At 41.5% G+C, this 22324-nt stretch overlaps 1 protein-coding gene across 2 annotated transcripts in view; it reads left to right on the forward strand.

Annotated features, from left to right (window-relative positions):
* The window catches only part of LOC144767531 (galactoside alpha-(1,2)-fucosyltransferase 2-like), a 313249-nt gene that overhangs the window by 177400 nt on the left and 113525 nt on the right, over positions 1-22324 (forward strand). Inside the window, exon 2 of one of the 2 annotated variants that reach the window (XM_078650953.1) lies at positions 21294-21472. The exons of the other annotated variant lie outside the window; for it this stretch is intronic. The gene's annotated coding sequence lies outside the window, so the exon portion shown is untranslated. The remainder of the gene's footprint in view (positions 1-21293; positions 21473-22324) is intronic. 2 annotated transcript variants of the gene reach the window in all.

Genomic DNA, 22324 nt, shown 5'->3' on the forward strand with positions numbered 1-22324 from the left:
GAGCAGCAGGCAGACCCTGATTGAATTGAATTAATCTGTGCTGTCCCCCTGCTCCATAGCAAGTATCTAAAGTAAATTTTGGCTGCGCTGACCAATTAAGATGGCTGCAAAGAAGAGTGACACTGAAGCAGCCAAATGGTAAGCAAATGATTGGGCTACTAGCGCTTTTTAAAACAGTAGTGACTTGCAAGTGAAACGCGTGCACTGGTGCATGGTTTCGCAGGCTCGACCCTAAAAAGACTAAAGAAAGCTGGATACAGAAAATTTACTCTACCAATTAAAATAATAAAACAGGAAACGTTTTTTAAATATAGAAAATGGAGAAAAAATATGACAAACAGGAAGCAAAGAAAGATGCAAATCTCTTTAGGTGCCTCCAGACCACCTGGCACATTTGACTTATGTTGCTATGATCACATGACTCCTTCAATGAAGGCACCAACTGATCAGAGGAAAAATGCAGTTAAAGATCCTGGGCACTATCTGAAAGTCTTTACATGGTGATACTTGTCCATGATCTTTTGGCCACAAAATTGCTCACTGCCTAAAGTCCACCTCCTCCCTGTCCACATGTAAAAATAAAAATGGAAGACAGCCACACATACAATGCTCTGCCAATATGGTTCCCACAATACTGAAGACAAAGATTTACTGAGCCTCCACAAAGGATTAAAGAATGATTCCATTTTTATGCCACACTACATATATAAATGGTATTTTGCTAGAATATAGGCAAAAGGCATGAAAGCATTATACATGGTAAAACACAAGCATACGTTCAATGAGTAAGAGGAACTGTAGATGGGTTGTGGATTTTATTTATTTTTATTTATTTATTTGAAAAGTTTTATATAGAGCTGGCTAGACCTGAAGGTATCAGAGGGCTTTACATGAGGACGAACATTGTTTCAGACCATAGTTACAAGTTACATGAGTTATTGGAGTGAAGTTACACATGTTAAAAACATAGATGTAAGGGAAAAAAAAGCATGCCAGGGGGAGAGATTCAGGGGAGAGAGGATAGGAGAATGGGAGGTAGACCAAGAATGAGCGAGGGAAGGAAGAGGGGGGGGGGTTGAAGGAAAACACAACCGGGAGATGAGGAGAAACAGAGTCTGACGTCCGGTGTGCTGTGATCCCAGTGGAAGAGGTATCATTCCCACACTTCCACTGTGTGTGGTTTCCTTTGCGCTGTGGACTCTCTCAGGGGGGTCTCTGAGACTCATGGGTCTAAATGCTGGATCCCTCCCCAACATGGGGAAAAGGAATGCTTTGGTAAAGGGCACACACAATGGTGGTAAATTTAGGGATAATGATGTATTGCGTGGTATATTAGTTTTAGAACCCGCCCATTGGGTATCATCAGTGTCAGTCCAGGCAGGAAGTCTCAGTCGTTGGAGACCTTGGTGGCTACTTTTTGGTGGCCTAAAGGCTGCGGCATGAATCTGGTTAGACCCAGAGGTATTAGAATGCTTTACATGAAGAACGTTACATCAGTTATAAAAAAAAATATTAAAAAAACCATTGTTACAAAATACATAAGTTACAGGTTACATCTGATAATTAGTGGTGCGTAGAAGGGTGAGAGGGTTAAAGTAAAAGGGTAACAGGGAGGGGATATGGCGGAGAGACGAAAGGAAAGTCTACCCAATGTCCGGCTGGGTAGATGACGGCCGAGGGGGAAGTCCGCATCCCCTCTCCTCAAACAGCTAGGTCTCCACAGTACAATGGAGGGATTGGGCCGTTCCATCAGTGGACTAGCTGTGAGGGGTCTCTGGGCACCGATGCTTCCCTGCCTTCTTGTTGCACCCCCTGCTTCCCTAGATTCCCTAAATCCCTAGATGTTCTCATCTCCTTTTCAGATCATGCACGGCTTATGCTTCAGTAAGCTAGCAAAGGCATCTAGAACACCAGCACTCTTCTGGCTGGTTGATCTCAAGAAACAAGACAAGGGTGAATGTCTCCCAAGTACATGCTATGTAAGCATTATGCTTCAAGGGGTGGGTAAAGACCTGTTAGAATACGAGCGCTATTGCTGCTTGAACGAAAATGGATGGTTAATGCATTGCGACAATTTGTTTTTACAAGCCTACAGAGGGATAAGGAACCCATGAAACTAACCTAGCAACCTTGTCTTATGCCCTTCAGAGCTAAAATGATTGGTGAGATGCCAAAGAAAGGTCTTATTACCTGAAATACTAGGGTCACCTGCTAACTGCTTCAGGTAACGCAGGAAGGTGGGGTGGAATACGGTCTCCTGAACCTAGGCATGCTTGCCACTGTTGTGCTTCATTCTTCCCAACCCAAAAATCTTTAAAATTGCCCCCTTCAAAAAAAAAAAAATCTGTATAGACTGCAATAGAAAAACTGGAAACTAAAAACGATGAGACATAACCACATGCAGAAGTATGACTGGTAAAAACCATACTTCAACCAAATTATGAAGCATTGGCAACGCCAATAGATTTCACCTACAGGAGGAAGTGGCTTTGTTAATGTTTTCAGCCATGTTGTATAGCAGTGTACTACTGTGCAGCAGGTCTAAAAGTAAACAAGCATTGGCAAAGCCAATAACTCTTGCTTTTGCGAGTTAGAGCTATTGGGGTTGTAAATAAACAATGTCTTTTACCCATGTGTTATGGAGTGGAGTGGATGTATATGGTGTGGAGTGGAATTGTGTGGGTTGGGATGAAATTGTTTGTTGTGGAGCTGTGTGGCATGGAATTGTGTAGTGTGGAGTGGATTTGTGTACTGGAATTATGTGGCATCCCATGCAGTGGAATTATGTGGATAGTAATTATGTGTTATTGAGTGTACTGGAATTATGTGGAGTGGGATTATGTGTCATTCAGTGTAATTGTGTGTAATGGTATTTTGTGTTGTAGTGTGGTTTGTAGTGGAGTACAACTATGTGGTATGCTATTGAATTTTGTGGCAGGATGTGGAATTCTGTGGTGTGGATTGGATATATGTGTTGTATTGTGTAATTTTGTTGTTGAGTTGACTGAAGAGGTTTGGTTTCCAATTATGTGGTGTGGAATTTGAAATGTGTGGGGTTGAATTGTGTGGTGTGACACTGTGGCATTGAGTGGAATTTTGCTGATTGGAATTATGTGACATGGTCTGGAGCGTATTGTTGCTATGTGCCAGAGTGGTTTTATGTGAAGTGTATTTATGTGGTATTGAGTAGAGTTTAAATATGTGAAGTTGAACCATGTTGCGTTGAGTGGTATTATTTAGAGTGTAATTATGTTGGGTGGTGTTGGATTGTATGGCTGTGAATTGTGTGATGTGAAATTGTGCATGTTTATTTATTTATTTAATTTATTTATTTTGAAGGTTTTATAGAGCGCAAACAAGATCCTTGCGGATATCAGAGCGCTTTCCAGTGATCAGAGTTGAATTATACATAGAATAGCATGAGAAATTATACAAGTAATAATATGACGGGGAGAACACGCAAGGGATAATAGTACGAAGGAAAAGTAAACATTGTGTGAGTACAGAAGAAGATGGACCCCAACACGGTAGTAAGGGAACTATTGTTCTTCAGATTTGCTTAGCGTCTAGTCAAGTAAATTTTGCCATGAGAATCGCTTTTACTTCATTTTTGAAGGAGACGGTGGAAGATTTCAATCTGGTTTCTGGAGGAAGAGTATTCCAAATCCTGGGTGCCATTCCAGAAAAGGATTGTTTATAAGTTTTCTTTTTGTTGAATCTTTGAGGTTTTAGTAGTAGGTTCTCAGCGCCCCTAGAGGACCTAGACCCACCGGAGATTGTCAATTTCTGGGCAAGGTAACTGGGAGCCTTGTGGTGTAAGGCCTTGTGTGTCATGCAGGCTATTTTTAGATGAATTCTTGCTTCAAGCGGTAGCCAGTTTAAGGATTTTAGATCAGAGGAGATGTGGGAACTTCTTTTCGAGCCAGTGATGAGTCTTGCTGCAGAGTTTATTGAGGCTCTCAGGGAAGCCGTGATCACTTTTGAAAGGCCGCAAAGAGAGACACTTCCATATTCCAACTGCGGGATAACTAGCGCTTGTACATCCACCTTGAAGTCATTGGCTGGCAGGAAGGGCTTCCACTTCCTCAAAGTGTTTATTTGGAAGTTTGCTCCCTTTGTGGCGTTACTAATGTGTTTCTGCATAGTGAGATTGCTGTCCAGGGTTATTCCCAAGGATTTTGCTGAGTCACGATAGTAGGTTGAACGTTGAGTGCAGTGAGATGTTGGATTAGGTCTTGCATGAAAGGGACGTTAGCAGGTGGAGCTATAAGGAGGAATTCGGTCTTTAGAGCGTTCAATTTGAGGTGGTTATCTGCCAACCAAGTTTGGGTGTACATGAGTGTGGCGTTAAGATGTTTAATGTATTCTAAGGTATTATTCTTAAGATAAAGTTGTGTATCTTCAGCCTACATATGATATTGCACGTTAGACGCCTGTAACATTTCGGTGAGTGGCTCCATAAACAGGTTAAACAGTGTCGGGAATAGTGAGGACCCTTGTGGGTCGCCCAGCCTTACAGGAACTGGCTTGGAAAGGGTGTTGTTGATCTTGAATTGCTGGGTGCGGTTATGTAGAAAAGAGGTAAACCAGTTTAATACTGCTCCTGATAGACCCATCCTAAGTTTGAGAAGATCTATCAGATTCTCATGTTTGACCGTATCAAAGGCTGAAGATAGGTCTAGTAGGATGAGTAGGCATGATCCGTTCTGGTCAAGGATTTGTAGGGCATCATCAATGATGTGAGTCATGGCTGAATCCGTGCTGTGACCTGCTCTGAAGCCTGATTGGTGATTGTTAAGAAGGTCGAAGTGGTCAATATGTTTAGTCAGTTGGTGGTGTACGGATTTTTCGAGTAATTTGGCCAGGTAGGAATATTGGAAATAGGGCAGTAGTTGTTAAGATCCAGGTATGCTTCGAAAAATTGGAAGCTTTGGATCAATCAAGATCAGACAGTTCCCTAAAACAAACAGATGAAAGATAGATAGCTAGATAGATAGCTAGATAGATAGCTAGATAGATAGATAGATAGATAGATAGATAGATAGATAGATAGATAGATAGATAGATAGATAGATAGATAGATAGATAGATAGATAGATAGATAGATAGATAGATAGATAGATAGATAGATAGATAGATAGATAGATAGATAGATAGATAGATAGATAGATAGATAGATAGATGTCAATGTCTTTTAGAGACAGCGCTTGCCCTGTCCAGAGGCAAGATCTACAAATAAGGTATTGTTCCTTGCTTACCGCTACCTACAAATATATATTCCTGCTACAATGTTTTACAAGAAGAGATATAAGACAGTAAGCACTAAGGGCATGTGTGTGCATTCCATACTGGTACTAAAATAGAAAACATCCTGGGTCTGTTTTAGTGGTTTCGTGTTTATTTTTGTTTAGTTTTATTTTGTTGAATTGAAGTTACATCTTATAGCTTCATGAAACCAACACAGGCGGTAATAATAATGGGATCTTGTTCTAACCGCTGGCGTTAATTGAAGCCTGCTCAGTCCTGGACACTGAATCATGGCGTGGCTAATATGTTGTTCTAATTTTGAATGCAAAACACAAAATATGCCTAAACCACTCTTCTATTTACCACAGACACAATTTTTAAAGGACCAGAATGATTTATTATTAAATTCTGACCCGGTATTAATTTTTCATACCATTCACTTTTTTTTTTCTTTAAAGTTTTTTACACATTGATTAGCAAAAAAAGGACCAACTGTACATATATTTACAATACTCTACGTAACAATTTACAAACAAAATGAAAACAATCCATCTGAACAACATCATCCATACCAAAAAGCAATTATTAATCACAAAAAACCATACCAAAATTTCTATACAATTGATTTCAATAAATGAGAGACAAATTAGAAAAAAGGGGGCAAAATGAGGAATACGGTCAAATTAATTAAACTATTCAATACTATCTAAGCTAACTATTGATGTTTAATAGCTATTTTGAACAAATTATTCCTCCAAGTGTGTCATGGCTGCCGACGCGTTTCGAAACCAGGAAACCAGTTCCTGGAATCTCATCAGGGCCTTTTTTTCTTTATGTCTATATGATGTAAAGAAAAACAATAAAGTTTTATTTGCAAAATTCAATATTTGGCGCCATTCGAATTACACAAAGAACCTATGAAATGTCTCTGACTTCGGCTACATACCGAATTCTAGGCGGAGGACTAATTTTGATGGCACACACACACACACACACAGACCAGTACGTCCTATAGTTTTTGTTCGGGAACATGAAAGGTTTTTTACAGCCCTTCCTTGAGGTAAGGGTAGTTGTAAAAGGTGATACCACAAACCCAGAAGGAATGTCCTGTGCAATTAGGGGCAAAGTCCAAGCTAGGTGGAGTAGGATTCAAAGGCAGTGGAGAGAAGCAGAACCTCTCCACCTCCCACACACCAGAAACCCATCTAAAGCATGGAGGCCATGACTTTTTATCCATGCTGGGGGGAGGGAATGGGGGCGGTCATTGACTCTTTTAATGCTTGGGACAGAGCAGGCCATGCGCCCCCGTTTTGTAGTGGGTGAAGCTGGATGGATAGTCATTATTGTTATTATTATTATTTTGAATTTGTTTGATTATCTATCTATTTCGCCTTTTAAACACTGGTTGTGTGTAGCTGGTAGGAGGCCGGCAACTGCACCAGGTCCTGACACGAAGCAGCAGACATTGAGAGCAGGTCCAACTGTTTCCATAGTTGATGGTTTCGCAGTGCTTAATTTGTAGAAAAATAAATGCCAGGGCCCTTGTTAGGCGGTCCCTTCAGTTCATACAAACACAGCTACTAACTATTGTGCTCCTACAAGTGTGACAATTCGAACTATTCCAGGACCCAACAGCTATTCTAGTGGCTTGAGTAGCAGATATTAGTCAATTTTAATGTACATTGAATTTATAAACAACTGTTGCTGAGTTGATCTCTAAATAAGATAAACAGCGCCACCATGTGGCAGACTGCAATAGGTGCTGGTGTAAACAATGAAGTACTGGTGCAGAGCACTGGAAACCACAGTCTCAAATTATGCATTGTTTCCCAGGGGATATTTAAGGGATGTAAGAGATAATTTATGTCTTCTACATCCAGAGACGCAGTGCCCTCTCAGCAGTGTTTGTACGCACAGCCCTTCCAGCAGCACAGTTGGCTTGCTTGGTGCACCTGGATGCCAGCTGGGAATGCATGGTGTCCTGGTGTGATTTTCACTCTCATTATTGGAGGCCAGGGCCTGGGTGATGGGCAGAAGGAGGAATGGGCAGCCTGGTAGGAGGCCCCTACCCCCTTTCACTGCTGAGTCAGACAAGCTGTTGACTGCTGTGAAGTGTGCAAGCATGTGCCGAATAAGACCTACTCCTGCCTGCGTTACGGCGCTACTGGGAGCAACATCTGGGCGCCTGAGGCTCTTGTAAGACCAGCTGATAGGAGCCTTTCCTAGAGTAGAGGTTCTTTTAGGAATGCAGAGCATAGGTGCGATTTAAAGCTGTAGTTGGTGGGTCGCCTCTCTGCGCAGAAGAGCCCAACCTGCCCCAAAGGGGGAGGGGTAGTGACACAGCATTCCGGTCCTCATTTATGAAAAGTGACGCATTGCTGCATGAAAACAGCGACGCGTCACTTTTCACTGAGTTTTAACCATTAACTCCATTATTTCCTGATATTTTTTTAAGGAGATGGGGTCTTTCAGAGCAAGGTGAAATGGAGTTCTGATCCCAGCTTCACAACGTGATCCAAGCGTGTGATCCTTGACAGATCACTTTATTCCCAGTGTCTCAGTTCTCTTGTCTGTTGGAAACGTTTGGGGACAGTCTTGCAGGATTGGAATAGATTTCTTAAAAAAATAAAAATGTTCATTAAGAAATGCTGGCACTTTTCAAACCTGTTTTAAAAGTAACTGAGTCAAAGATGTTGGGGAGACAAATAAAACAAGGGAGAGCTGAGTCAGTGAGACCCTCGGCGTCAGAGCCCGAAAATCAGCAGGACCCGTTAGCTCTGCGTGGGTGGTGTTGAGCACTATACCAAATTTCCAAACTTGCCCACTGCACTACCCATGGCATTCTACAAAGCACCGATGTTCCGAGTGCCCATACAGGCATTCAAAGTGCTCGCCGATAGAGGCGAGCATTCCATACTCTCAGTATTGTGTCCCATTAAAACTATCCTGCCTGAAAAACACACACATGTACAATTGTTAAACACAAAGAAGTAACACCTACGTAAATGAGCAGTGGAAGAGCACAAGTAATGCATCCATGCCCCAGGGAAATGTCAAACACACAAAGATAAAGGAAACATACAGAAGCTGACAAATAAGAAGTAAGCAAATGAGAGTGACAAGGAAGCCAACTAATGCAAAGGGCGAGCTCTAAGCTCAGAGGTCTAGAAGAAACAGTGCATGCACTGTCTTAGGCGAGACATACAAATAAAGGTGCAAGATACAGTGGGTGCATCATTAAGGTGTTACACCATTTTGTTTACAAGGCATACCATAATAAAAGGGACCTATGGGATTGAGAGTAGTAGTCAGTCAGTCAGTCAGTCAAAATACTTTATTCGATTTCATTAAAAATCATAAAAGATGTAGAACATTTATATACATTTAAAAATGTATTAAAACTTGCGATATAATCAATACATTGGGCAATTATCAAAATATTGGGTCAAAAATTGAGCTGCATGAGGTCTACAATTAATAAAAAGACTTCTTACAATACACTCAGTGGTGCGTAACGTGATCTGATTCTAGACGCCGCCACTAGATAATTTGCCATGCAAAATATGGTGCGAGTATTGCTCAGTGACTGGAGGTACAATAGTGCAGGCCTCACTTGAATGAGGCCACTTGAGAGTAGTATTCTAAATGAGAACCTGTTTGTAAAGGGAATGTTATTGAAATTAAATTTATGTGTAGATAATACAAAACTGAGTAATTTAACTCATACGAAAACCATTAAGAATGTAATAAAGTATACAACATTTAAAAATGATACACAGACTTGTCAAAGACTGTAAGTTATATTATATAGCTAACACCAAACAGACCAGATTTCCTCAAGAATGCCTCATCAAATTCCAGTTCAGAGCTACAATGACATGGATGATGAATTAATGGATTGGACAATTCCCTCCCTTAGATCATAGGGAAGCCGGGAAGAAAAGCACAAATTCTGACCAAACATACAAATTATGTCAAACCGCCAGTGAAGTCCTAAGTGATGATGATAATCTGTAAAACACTGGTTATTCAATGAAAAATACTGCTATTGCCAACTCTTAAAAATTTCTGACCAGTATGGTTAAAGATCCTGCATCATATGTAATAAGCTGTGGGGACTTTCAATTGTGTTATTGATGGAATTTCTTTAATGTATTTGATGGGGTGATAAAACCAGGATTTTTTTGTCATTTTAAATGTTTGTATGGCCACTATTGGCACAGATTAAATAAATACAATAAACTTGAAACCACAGCTCTAAGAAAAGGATGGTCTGTGGATTCCCTTCAGATGGCACATATGATTCTCAGGAGGATCAGAGAGGTGAATCCTGCGTGTACAGCGGCGGCTCATGCAGGAAAGAGTGGTGAGACCAGGTTGGGGGGGGGGGTTCGAAAGACGACTATGAAGGGAAAACAAACTATTTCTTTCATTTTCCCTCATCGCGGTCTGTCAAAATACCCCGCACCCGGCTCTAACCCTCTTAACTGCACGGGCCACGGCTGTGCCTATACAATTATGATACAGAACCTCAGCACTCTGCATTATAATTTAATACTGCCAGAGTAAGAATCTATGTTTAGTCATGTTGAGAAGACTCAGAACATCACACATTTAACGGTGGAGAGGGGCAGGGGAGATTCATGAGAAAAGCATCAATATCACCAGCCGTACAATACCAGAATCCATAAACAAAATATATATATTGAGATTGACAAAGGCTGTTGAAGCATCAAAAATGCATCTCTTTGTATTACCGGGTTGAGAGAGGCTGAGAGAGTTGTGATTTCCCAGTCTTTGTATGCGTCCTCTCTTCTTCATGTGAGTTGGGAGTAGTTTGGAAAAGTATATACATATTTTATATATACATACTCACACACACATATATATACTCTTACATAAATTTTCATTTTTTCCAGAGAAGATGCAATCTGTTGCTGGAACACTTCACTCGCATCCCTCTTCATTGCTTCCTGCCTTCCCCTTCTTGCACCTTGTACCGTTATTATTTCTTTTAATTTTGGCGAGGGGCCATCAGCCTCTGCTACTGGGTCACTTGTTTCATTTTTTTAGGGTATGCACACACACACACGTGCACACACGTGCGCACACACACACACACACTTATATGTTTTCACAATTCCAAGATGGTTACAGCAAGCAACATAAGCACGGTTGTGCATAGGTTTTGATGCACTGATGAATAATTAACTATTGAAAAATGGCTGCTGAACACTTTCAAACAGTACACTTTTACAAGTTTATAAAATGTGCGGTAGTGCTAGTGCAAAAAGAAACACTTTCCTTATAAGGGTGAGGCCTGTTTGATTTGCCAATGCTTGTTAAACGTTAGCATGCCCTTTAAAAAGAATACAGCTGCTTCACCAGGAAGCAGTTGTTTTCCTAAATGCATACTACAAATTCAGAATTTTGCACATTTTTTTCTCAACTTCAGTAGAAAGGAAGTGCAAACTTAGATAATTTTGTTCATGTGTTCAAGAGGCTTGCCCCCACATGCATCAAAATAGCCAATAGCGAATTCTTAATTGCGATTTTTAAGGACTCGCAATTAACGATTCGCTATTGGCTGTGCATGTAGGAATCGCAAATAAATTTGCAATTCCTTAATTGCAAGTCGCCAATTGTGAGTCGCAATTCAGGAATTGCTTCTATTCATTCCTATGGGCCTGGCCCATAGGAATGAATGGGAATTGCATGCGCAATTTGCGAGTTCCCAATAGGTACTTGCAAATTGCAAATGCAATTTCAAGGGTGCTAGGGCGCCAAAAATGACACCCTGTAAGACCTCTGAAATTGCTAAGTGAACCCATGTTGCGCACACAAATGCCCCAAGGGCATATGTGTGTGTAACCTTGAACTTTGAAAAATGCACTATGTGCATTTCTCAAATTTTTCGCTAATTACCATCAACTTTCATTTGAGGGTAATTAGCGTCCCCTAATAGCGGAATCGCTATTTTAAATATCATCATGCATTGCATTTAAGGAATCGCTATTTGCGATTCCTTCAATGCAATTGCAATTTAATTAATCGCAAATTTGCGATTACTTAAATCATGATTTTTTAATTTGGGATGATGCATACCTAATGCAAAAATACCGGTCATTATCCCAAATGCAAAAATACCGGTCGCAAAGGAGCAGACTCTGCTAATCTGCCCGTTTGCGATTTTTTTTTTTATGCATGGGGCCCTTGGTCTCTAAGTAGAAGACCCTGCAAGCGTCGGTGTCAGGAGAATTGCTAATAAGAATAGTATCTTCAGCATTATTGTTGCTGAATTTTCGATCCCGGCGCCGGCAGCAGCTCAGCTCAGCATCTTGCAACTCTGGGCAATAGCTCAATTAATCTCCTGAAGGCCCCCAGCACCTTGAAACCCTTGTAGGGTAATATGTTTGCGCTTTACAGACATGAATTAATATTGATATTATTCCTGGCCTTAGAGGTTGACAAAGACGTGCTGTGACCACAATATAAACAGGGCTCCAATGGGCTTTTTATTTGAATCTCACCTTAGCTTGCTGCCAACCGGGAGTTAGGTTGCCATAAAACTCACACTGCAATGAAACAATGTTGCCTCCGTTCATATTATGGTGCCTCTGGCCTGAGGTCTGGGGTGTCTTTGCAGAGCTTTGTGATGGCAGCACCGGATGCTTAGACAGAAAATAAAATACATTTGCGACATAATTATTGTTACTGCTTGGGCTGGCCAGGCAAAGGGCTTCTCAATGCAACTTTGTCTGTTCCCGGGCTTTGTCAATGTAGAGGGGAAAAAATCAGAGTCAAGGGAAGACAAGGGAAAGTATGGAGATCAGGAGAAGAGAAGTTATCAGGCACAGTTGAGGCTCAGAGAGGCAAATATTTATGTTGGTGTGAGAGCGAGAGGGTGAGATAGAGAGAGTGAAAGAGAGAATCAACCGCTGAGATAAATGAGGAGACAGATGTTGGAAGACTTAGTGATGACAGGCTCAAACGAGATTTCAGAAAACCAGAGAGAGGAAGACAGGTGAGAAAGACACAGTTAAGTGAGACAGAACTAGAGGGGAAACAGATGCGATAAAGAGACAGCTTCGAAAGAGACATCAGAGAGAAAGATGAAAAAGAGACCGAGAGAAGGGGAGGTAGGCGAGAGGTAGGTGAGAACGACAATGAGAGGGATAGTAGGAGACAGGTGTAAGAGAAGTGATAAAGAGAGGCTGGTGTACGATGGAGGGAAAAAAAGAGAGAGAGGTGGGAGAGCCATGTAATAAAGAGACAAACAGGATCGAAAGAAAGAGCTGAGAGGAGGACAATGCACACCTGCATGACAGTTCGGGGTCACCAGGGGTCACAGATGCAACCCCTGGCTTGCCCCTTCCAAAAGCTGGTGCTGTTTTCGAAACCCTTGCCTCAAGGATGGCAAAATAAATGCCAAGAACAAAGGGGCGCCTCACCCTTTTGTGCACTGGGGCTCCACCCTCATTGTTTTCTACCCATTTGTAATATACTATTAATAATGTCCACATTTGTAAAGTGCACAATCACCCGTAAGGGTCTCTAGGCGCTGGGGGCCGTCGGGAAGATTAAGCGAGCTATTGCCCAGAGTCACATGGTGCTGGGCTAATCTGCCGCCGGTGCCGGAGATCGAACCGTGATCCCCAGATTCCAGCGTCAGTCGCCCTGGCCGCGGCGCCACACCTCTTCTGTATTCTTCCTATTAGTGTAATTTAAATGGAAGACCAGGAACTGAAACAGACATTCACTGACAGCTGAGGTAAGTAAAACAAACAACTTACAAATTTGTGTTTGTGTAAGAGGGAGGGTTGGTGAGTGTGAGCATATGTATGTACATGTAAGCATGTATTTGAGACTAAGTAATAGGCAGTGAAAGAGAATGAGTGAGACTGAGTATCAGTAATTGAGTGGGTTTCTGTCAGAATGATTGAGAATGAGGAAGTGAGGGAAAGAATTACTGAGTAAGCGAGAAAGTAAAATTGAGTGATAAGTTGTATTTCTCAGACAATAAATATAAATCTTAAACATTATCCAATTAAATATATTTCAGTTTATTTTGGCATTGCCAAATAAGGCCAGGTTTCATACTTTTTGTCATATGCACTACGTAAATTGTTGAAGAATTAAGGTGCATTTGCCGCAAACATTGCAAAAACAAATCGGTAACACCATAAGGTATTGATTCAGGACTGGAAACCTTTCCTCCTGCCCATTGGATGGCTAGCTCCAACTATGGAAAAATTGTTTATTTTCTGCACTGAATAGCCAAAAAACAGGTGTTTTTGTTTTTTTTTCTTTTTCATCTCACAGGATCATGTAAATAGAGAAGGTGGACCTCAATACATATATCTCACGCTCATCTTACTGTGGAAATAGCAGATGTGTTGCTTTTCAACACTTTTTTTGGGATGGGTTGCCGCAAAGGGTAAGACAGATACAGTACAGGTAATGACTGTTAGAAAGAAGACTATAAGGTAGCCACTTTAGGCAAACCTCCTTGTATTGACATCTATTGCATAGATATCTACACCAGTATCATACGGGAAACATCACTTACAACAAAACTTTTACAATGCACTACCATTACAACGCGGTCATTACAACGCAAACCATTACAATGCATTGCGCTGGGGGGCGCTCTAGGATAGGGAATAGGTTAATTTACTATCCAATAACCTTCCCTAGTGTCCACGGGGACTGGAGTTGGAATAGTAAATTAAACTATTCACTATCCAACACCCAAAAGCGCTATGCGTTGTAATGGTATGCGATGTAAAAACCGCATTGTAAAGGCATGCGATGTAAAAGTATGCGTTGTAACGTCATACATCCGTATCATACAAATGTACATTTTTAGATTATGGACATCCTAAGGTATCTAACAATGGTTCATGACTACCCACCTTCTGACTGATTTGCCAGAAGATGTCTCAATAATCTCCATTCATGATGTGTTGCAATACACTTGCTGCAAAACATGTCTTCTTCTGTCGTCAATCAGGAACATATCTGTTGTTGGGTAGTCCAAGATGGCTATAGTGTTACTGTGTTTCTGAGATACTAAGGACTCTAGCAATATCATGCATATCCAATTAATTTTAGATGGTGCAGGTAAAGACCACAGACAATAGAGTTGAGATGGAACTTGGGTAGAAATTCTAGTTTTATGCTCCTATCTGTGCTAAAAATATTAAATCCTAAGGGGCATATTTATGAGAGGAGTTGCATCGCTCTTGCACCACACGACGTGGTGCAAGAGCAACACAAGTCCATAATGTGATTCATTAAAACTGTGTGACCCTGAGTGGCATCATAAATCTGGGGTAACCCAAAGCTTCACAAATCACTGTGTTGCATTACTCTGACCCGGGAGGGCATTCCATGGACGTTGCACAGGTGTTCCCACTCAACTCCCATGGTTTATTACACATTCTCAGATTTACCAAAAGCGGCACACCTGGAAACGCGCCAAAAAGGATACGCCTTCTCAGTGGAGACGTAATAAGGAGAAATAGCTTTATTTCTCTTTGTTACTTTCTCTTTCTATGTTAACTGCAAATTTTTCATGCTTTTTTGTAGTACAAAATGTGTCCTTACATCAAATATTGATGCAAGGACGCGTTTCACCCTAAAATATAGCACTAGATGATGGATTTGTTATTTGTATAATATATGTAATTGTGCTTGATTTTCCCGAAATTTCACATAATTACTCAAAAACAAAACACACAAATTTCATGCACCTGTAGTATTTTTCTCATGGAAAAAAAAAAGAAAAATGTGTGCAATTACACAGTGGATTAGGCAAAGGAAATATTGGCAGTTCTACCCTGAATACATTTCCATATTATTCAAATATCAGAACCTACAAAAGTGCCACAGGATTACCCCATGAGAGCTGTGATGGGCACATCTTTGTGAGCATGTAGTGAATTCCTGAAAAGAGTGAAACTCAAGATCCCTTTGTTGTTTGATGTGATGATACGCTGTAAATGTTAGAAGACCAATTGCTGTTGTTAGATCAGTGCTATTTTGCTCCTTCTCTAGTTCCTGATGTCCTTGTAAGGTTCATGCAGGCTCTATTCTTGCAGTAACTAGGCAGAAGTTTGAGGTTCTACAGGATTTTTTGAACATGTGGTTTTTAAGATTCTGTGTTTATCACCTAAGAGTGTACCCTAGAAATGCACAAAATGAAAGAGTAGGGACCTATAAGACATGTTTATGCTGCCTCAGACCGTTCTATTGACGTTTCACATTGTGAAGTAGAAGAAAAGAGTGGGAAGAGGTGACACAGAGCTGAATGCTTGAAATAATGCCAAAGAGCATGTTGGAAACTTCACAGGTGCCAACATCTGAGTTTAATCTAATTTGTAAGTATACATTTGTGGTTTGAATCCTGCATGCCTTTCAGGAACTTGTGGCCCAACTGTTGTGCAGTCTTTGAAAACATGCCCAAAATAATATTGGAAACATCTCAGGTGTCAGAATCTGGCTTTATTATAATTCAAAAACATAAAACTGCAGCTTCATCTTGCATGCTACCAAACCACCCTTACAAAGGTACATCTCATCACTTGTTGGCTTCAGGAGAAAGACAAATATAGCTTTGCAGATCTCACTTAGTGGATTAAAATAAAATAAGAAACACAATATTTAAGAATGAACCCAAATGCAGACTAACCTTTTGGGCATATTAGGTCAACCTTCTAAAAGCTGTGGTGCCTGTCAAATGCTGGCCTCAAATGTTCATAATTAGAAGTGGATCCAAACAGATTTCAGTCACTGCAAAAAATGTATTTCAAAATTAAAACAATTTTATAAAGTGCTCATACCCAAATACTGAGAAGCAATGAGGGAGTGGGTCAAGTAACACACACGTCCTTAAAGTTTGTCTGGGAGTATAACATTTATTTATTTATTTATTTATTTATTTAGTGTTTTCTATAGCGCGAACAAGACCCAGCGTAGGGTGTCAGAGCGCTTTACAGTAGAGATTCATCAGTTGTTAATGTTACATACTTCAGTTTAGCATATAGACATATATACATTCAATATACAGTTGTCAGGCACAGTTAAAGTACATGATCATCTTTGTTCATGATCCAGCGTGGAGTGACATAGCTTATAAAATATTGTTTCATCCGTCAAAAAGATAAGCACTTCGGAAGAGTATATAGATAAATATACATTCAGTAGTAACTTTGGCTAGGATAGCAGGCCTCCCCTAAGCTCTTTAAGGAAGAAATTTGCTCATATAGTACGATTTTGCTTCCTTTTTGAAGGTTGCAATGGATGTAATTCTTCTGATGTTTGGTGGGAGTGCATTCCAAATTCTTGGTGCTGCTCCTGAGAATGCTGGTCATATGTCTTTTTCATGTAGAAGCGAGCCGGTTTCAAAAGAAAGTCTGATTTGCTCCTGGAAGGTCTGTTGCCTCCTGATGGCGTAAGTTTCTGGGCCAGGTAACCTGGAGTTTTGTGGTGAATTGCATTGTGGGTGAAACATGCCAATTTGAATTGAATTCTTGCTTCTACTGGCAACCAGTTTAGCATTTTCAGGTGAGGTGAGATGTGGTCAAATTATTTTGAACCTGCTATCAGTCTTGTGGCTGCATTAAGACACGCAACATCAGTGCATCACTTGCAATTATAGTACAGGATTTGGGCATTAGAGGTTTTAGAAAGGCTACCTTGTTAAACTCATCTGTAGTGTTCTTACCAGCCTTATAGTTGATTTGTTTCCATTGGAAGTGTACACTGCTCCAGTCTTGTCTTGATTTGATAGTCTTCAAAACTCATCATCCGTACCAAAGTTAATGAAATTAACAGATTAATTTGCAAAGGGGTGGGGGATAAGGCTGCAGCCATGAATCACTGGACTTAAGGCCTGATTTAGATTTCCGCAGATGGACTACTCCATCACAACAGTGATGGATATCCTGCCCACCAAAATCGAAATGCCATTATTTCCTATGGGATTTAGACTTCGACAGACGGGATATCCATCACCATTTTGACAGAGCAACCCATCCGCTGAAATCTAGATCAGGCCCAAAGTAATTTTTATCGAGATACATAATTCCTTCAACGCATATGCTGCTGGCTTCATGCGACCAGGCATTCATACTCCCATGATGAACTTTTTTCTCCGGGATGAAGATTATTTACTTGGAAGAAAGTGTGGCATCTCTTACGGAAGGATACATTTAACCACCTACAAAAAACATATTTAGAGCATTGATTCGAGAAACAGTGTTTACAATGCTGTCATTACATCGCGGTACTATTACAACGCGCTCGTTACAACGACCGCGTTGTTAGTACGCAATGCATTACATCTCAAGTCATTACAATGACTTGCCCAAGAGGGCGCTGACTCCAACATGATGATGGACAGTCCTCTGCCGCTGCCCTTGCTCCTGTTTTTGGGTATTATCAAACGCTTCCCAGCAGGAAGGCTGTAATGTTAGCTGCTGATTCAAATTACCTCTTGTTGGGTTCCATGTGTTGAGGAAGTTGTCAGAGATTAAGTTATGTCTTTGTTCAACACTTCTTATGAAATCTTGTGTATGTATGCCAGCATTAGTAGTATGAGTGTCAAGGGACGCTCCACAACTAATGCTATACACTGGTGCAACACCAGTGTCAATATCTATATGCACACCAGTAGTAGTAGTAGTAGCAGTACTAGCAGTAATAGTAGTATTTTCAAAAATATTTCACATTTTACAAAATTGCTCAGTATTGTGTTGTATTTCTCAGACAGAAAAACATAAATCCTGCAATGCTCTTCACTGAAATATACGCCAGAAGATTTTTGCACTGCCAATTATGGACCAGTTGTCATTTGTACTGATGCCAATGTATGTTTGCACATATCAGTAAATTGTTGAAGAATTATGACTCACTCCACTTTTGGCTCTATGTATCAATCCGAGGAGGACACTTAGGCAACAACAAAATCTTCACTAGTCAGTTCATTTTTACCTAAAGAATGTATTGGTTGGTTGCAGACCTACCTCCTCTTCATTGGCTGGCCAAAAGAACCTGTAGGAAATTGACTTATTTCTGGTATGTAATATCCAACAAAATGAAACTTGTGTTATGGTTCCCCCAGTTGCAACATGTGAGTGGAGAAGGTGGACCCAGAAACTGCTCTTTCCACTGAGGGTGAAAACAGCAAATGTCTACAAATCGTGTGCTAGAAAATAGGTGTACACTGCTCTAGCCATTCCTTAATGTTATAGACCTCAGTGCACTATCAGCAAAAAGAAGCTAACCTAATAGAACATCATAGTGGAATTATTAAATATATCTATCAGGTCAAGGATGCATTTTAAATTACATTTAATATTTGTGATGGCAGACCTACCTGCTTGTAGTTTAGGTGTGGTACTAAAATGTCAAATGCCCGATTACGAGTTTGAAGGTCCTGGAGAGGGCTGCCACACCACCGCCCTGCTCCAGGACTGCCAAACAGGGCCACCATCCACCCGCCAGGTTACAATTTCTTCGTGGTCTGGCAGGCTGGCGGCATGGCAGTCCTGAAGCAGTGCATTTCAAAGGCACCTATGTATGCCTTGGAAAGGCACTGCCGCAGAACTTACGTAGCGCATTCCAGTATGGCATGGACTGTGAAGTCCATGCCTTGCTGGAATTGTGGCTGCATGCACACGGGGGAAGAACATATGCCCCCCTGCATGCACCCCGATGCATAGGGCACGAGGGAGGCCTTTAGGCCCCCACTGTGTTTCATGACTTAAGCGGTGTCACAGCAGCACTTCCAGCATATTGTGAGCCCCTGACCACCATGGGACGGCCAGCAAACTCAATGCCCTGGTGTTTGTGGTGGTGCAATGACAGTCTGACCACCAAAGTTGTAATACAACAGTCAGACCACTGATGTGGCAGTGGCTGGACCGCCCACCGCCGTGCCTCCACGAGTCTGGCGGTCTTCAGAAAATATTTTCTGCCCACAGGGGATCCTACTTCTTCTCTGAGGATTTCTCCACTATGGAAAAATCCACACTACAGAAATAGAATCTTTCAGGAAAATGTACCTGAACTTTCCTGGAATATGCCCAGAAACCTGCAGTTGTTTGATGCAGTGGCTGCTGCTATTTTCCTGGGGAGGCAGGGGAATGGGGTTGTAAATGAAAAAAATAAAGAAATAACACTTACCTTCAGGCTGGCCACTGGGCCGGCTGCTACCTTTCAGTAGTCTTGCCGCCGCCTCACGCTCCTCAGAAGCAGGAACCTGGAAGAAACCAGGCTCCTGACTCCCCCAGCCAATCACAATGCTGCAGTGCAGCGTTGTGATGGGTCTGAGCACCATGGTTCAGCGCTCAGATGTGGAATGCGGGCCTGGGCATGTTCTACATCCAGGCTGTAATGCAGCATGGGTGCAGAACATGCAAAGTGTGCATGAATCTTTGGGCGGCCCGAGAGGGTCAGCCAAGCAGTTATGCACACTTTATAGTGGAGGAACTACTCCTCCTCCTGGCCCCTAATCTTCCAGTCTAGCACTACCCTGCATGGTCGCAACAGGAAACTGAAAACTAAAATGATAATACACTGGTTATTATCATTTTAATTTTCCTTTCTACTGCTCTCAGAGCAGTGGTGCGATACTCCTCTGCCTTAGAGGATGAGCCGCCACTGGTTTGAGAGCAGCCAGCTGGCTATATCATTCTAAGGTATGATGTGAGCCATTTCTAGTTGAAACTGCATATGTCATTGAAATTCAAGGACACTTAGCTCATGTAGAATATATTGTATCTCTTAAAGCTGCAACAAGGATGTTAGTAAGAGGGACCTAACTTTGCAACTGTTCTTCCCAGGTCAGGTTATGTATGCACTGCAAACCTGATTTTGTAGCATTTACAATTACCAAATTAAATGCCACATACCATTTGAGTGCATATAGGTTTCATGGTTTAGTTTACAATAATAAACACTGATCAAAGATTCTTGAGTCTATTTCAATCGGTGTCTCTCACTTTTCTCAAAGAACACGACACAATTAAAAACTGTTTGAAATTAATGAGTGATGTGACAGGATTTTTTTCAATGAGCATTAATATATTGATCTGCCTAACGTTTTCACACATGTATTTCTCCTTAAAATTAGGAACCCGCCCCTTCATATTTTAATGTACGAAGAGATTGTAATTCTTTTTGATCTTACTCTGATAGACTTACTACCTGATTTGGATGTATTGTGTCGTTGTGCATCAATTTATTTTTTAAGAGACATATTATCAAGTGTCTTTTAGGGCAGGAAAAGGGCTCCACTCTGTAAACGGGTACTGGGTCAAGCTTAAGTGGTAAATAAAAAAATATGCCCTTGTTTAGGAGGAGGGTTCCCTGCTGATGTGAGTGGATGGCATCAGGAGGGTAGTGTACTGGCCCATGAGATTGAGGATCTGTGAATTCTGAACCCGTTTTATAAATGGCATGGTTTCGTTACGAATTTGATAATAGCAAACCGTAACTAGTGAGTTCGGCAAGTACGAGTGATCTCGTCATGCTAGACTTACAGATTCACTACGTTTGTGGAGATTTCGTTCTGAACCGTGGGTTCCATTTTGTGTATGGCAGCCATTTTGTGGATGCCCTCACATAGGCCGATGACTGTGGTTAAACTAGTCTTTTAAGGACATGTACACCTTAGCTCGAGTTCGTGCTGACTCCTGTTTGACCTGAGTGAACTGACCCTGTTGACTGAAGTTGACCTTGTTAAACCAGTTCCTGCCCTTTAGCTGATCAAGATTAAGGATCAGAGCACAGGACATCATAAAGTTTTACTGCACACAAATATTCCTTATCCTACTCTCACTTGTTTCTGCTCCTTTCTTTATGGTCTATTTATGATTGGGTTGTGGCCTTTTTTATTATGGGTTCATTCGACCTGTCTAAAGAAGAATGTTGGGTTTGACCGATGATTGATCATGGGCTGGGCAACTGAAAAGTGGGTTTTACTGTCATGCGATACCTCTGGTGTGAATACATGTGATTGGACAGTTTGTAAATGTTAGGTATTTGTCTGGAATGTGATTTTTGGCATAAAAAGGGATGACTTGCTTTGTAAAATTGAGCAGTCTCCTGAGAACTCATACCGTGATGATTTCTAGGACTTCTGTTACTGGCTGCAGCCAATAAAATTTGATCTTTGACGCCACCACAAAGAGTCCCGTGTCTCTGTATTCTAAGACAGGTGAACCCGAAGACTTTGGGCGTGCCCCTGGCGCCGCTGGGTTCTAAAACCCGGTTCTTCAGTTGGCGCTTCCAACGTGGGGCGACTTCAGCGGTACCCGTCCAAGCCTGAAGATCGTGAGGAGCTTCGTGAGGAAATTCTGGAGGATGGCCACCACTTCATCGACCCCGGCATGTCGAACGTGGACTGAAGGTCTTTTCTGCGAGGCTTCCCGCTTCCCTGGCGGCTACGAAGGACTGCTGCCCTGACTGTCGCCCTGTCTTTGACCCATTTGTGATGCTTCGTATGGCGAGACGATAGACGGGTCTTCTGGTGGCGTGACTGATACCTCTGTTAAGTATAAGTGGGTCGCTCCCAGTCCTTAGTTTTTGGTCCTTTGGTTCTTAGTTTGTTTTGGTCCTTAGTTTTGATTCGAAAATTGCAATTTCCAAAGCCGAGGGTCTCGTATATTTACGAGTGTATCTGTAGAGATAATCCCTTGAAGTTTGAAGCTCGATTATTGAGCGAAGATGCCTAATCGTAGCAAATTTGGTACTTGGTTTGGTTGTGGTTGTAAAAGGGATTCCCGATTGGAGGATTCGTGTCCGATACCTCCGGTTGGAACTCCGACTTATGAGCTCTATTCTAAACACTGCGTGGGCCCCATTACGTTCAATGAAGTATGGGTCCACTACACTAGAAAAGATGGTGTCTTACAATGGCCCCAACATGGTAGCTTTAATACAGAGATGTTAGACAATTTAGAAACTAAATTATTCAGGAAGAAAGCCCAGCCGGCAATGTTTGACTCCTTTTGCCTTTGGCGTAAAGAAGCCAGACAACGAGAAATTAAACAAGCTAAAAGAGATAAAA

Source organism: Lissotriton helveticus, chromosome 7 (genome assembly GCF_964261635.1).
Source record: "Lissotriton helveticus chromosome 7, aLisHel1.1, whole genome shotgun sequence".
Classification (NCBI taxonomy): Eukaryota; Metazoa; Chordata; class Amphibia; order Caudata; family Salamandridae; genus Lissotriton; species Lissotriton helveticus.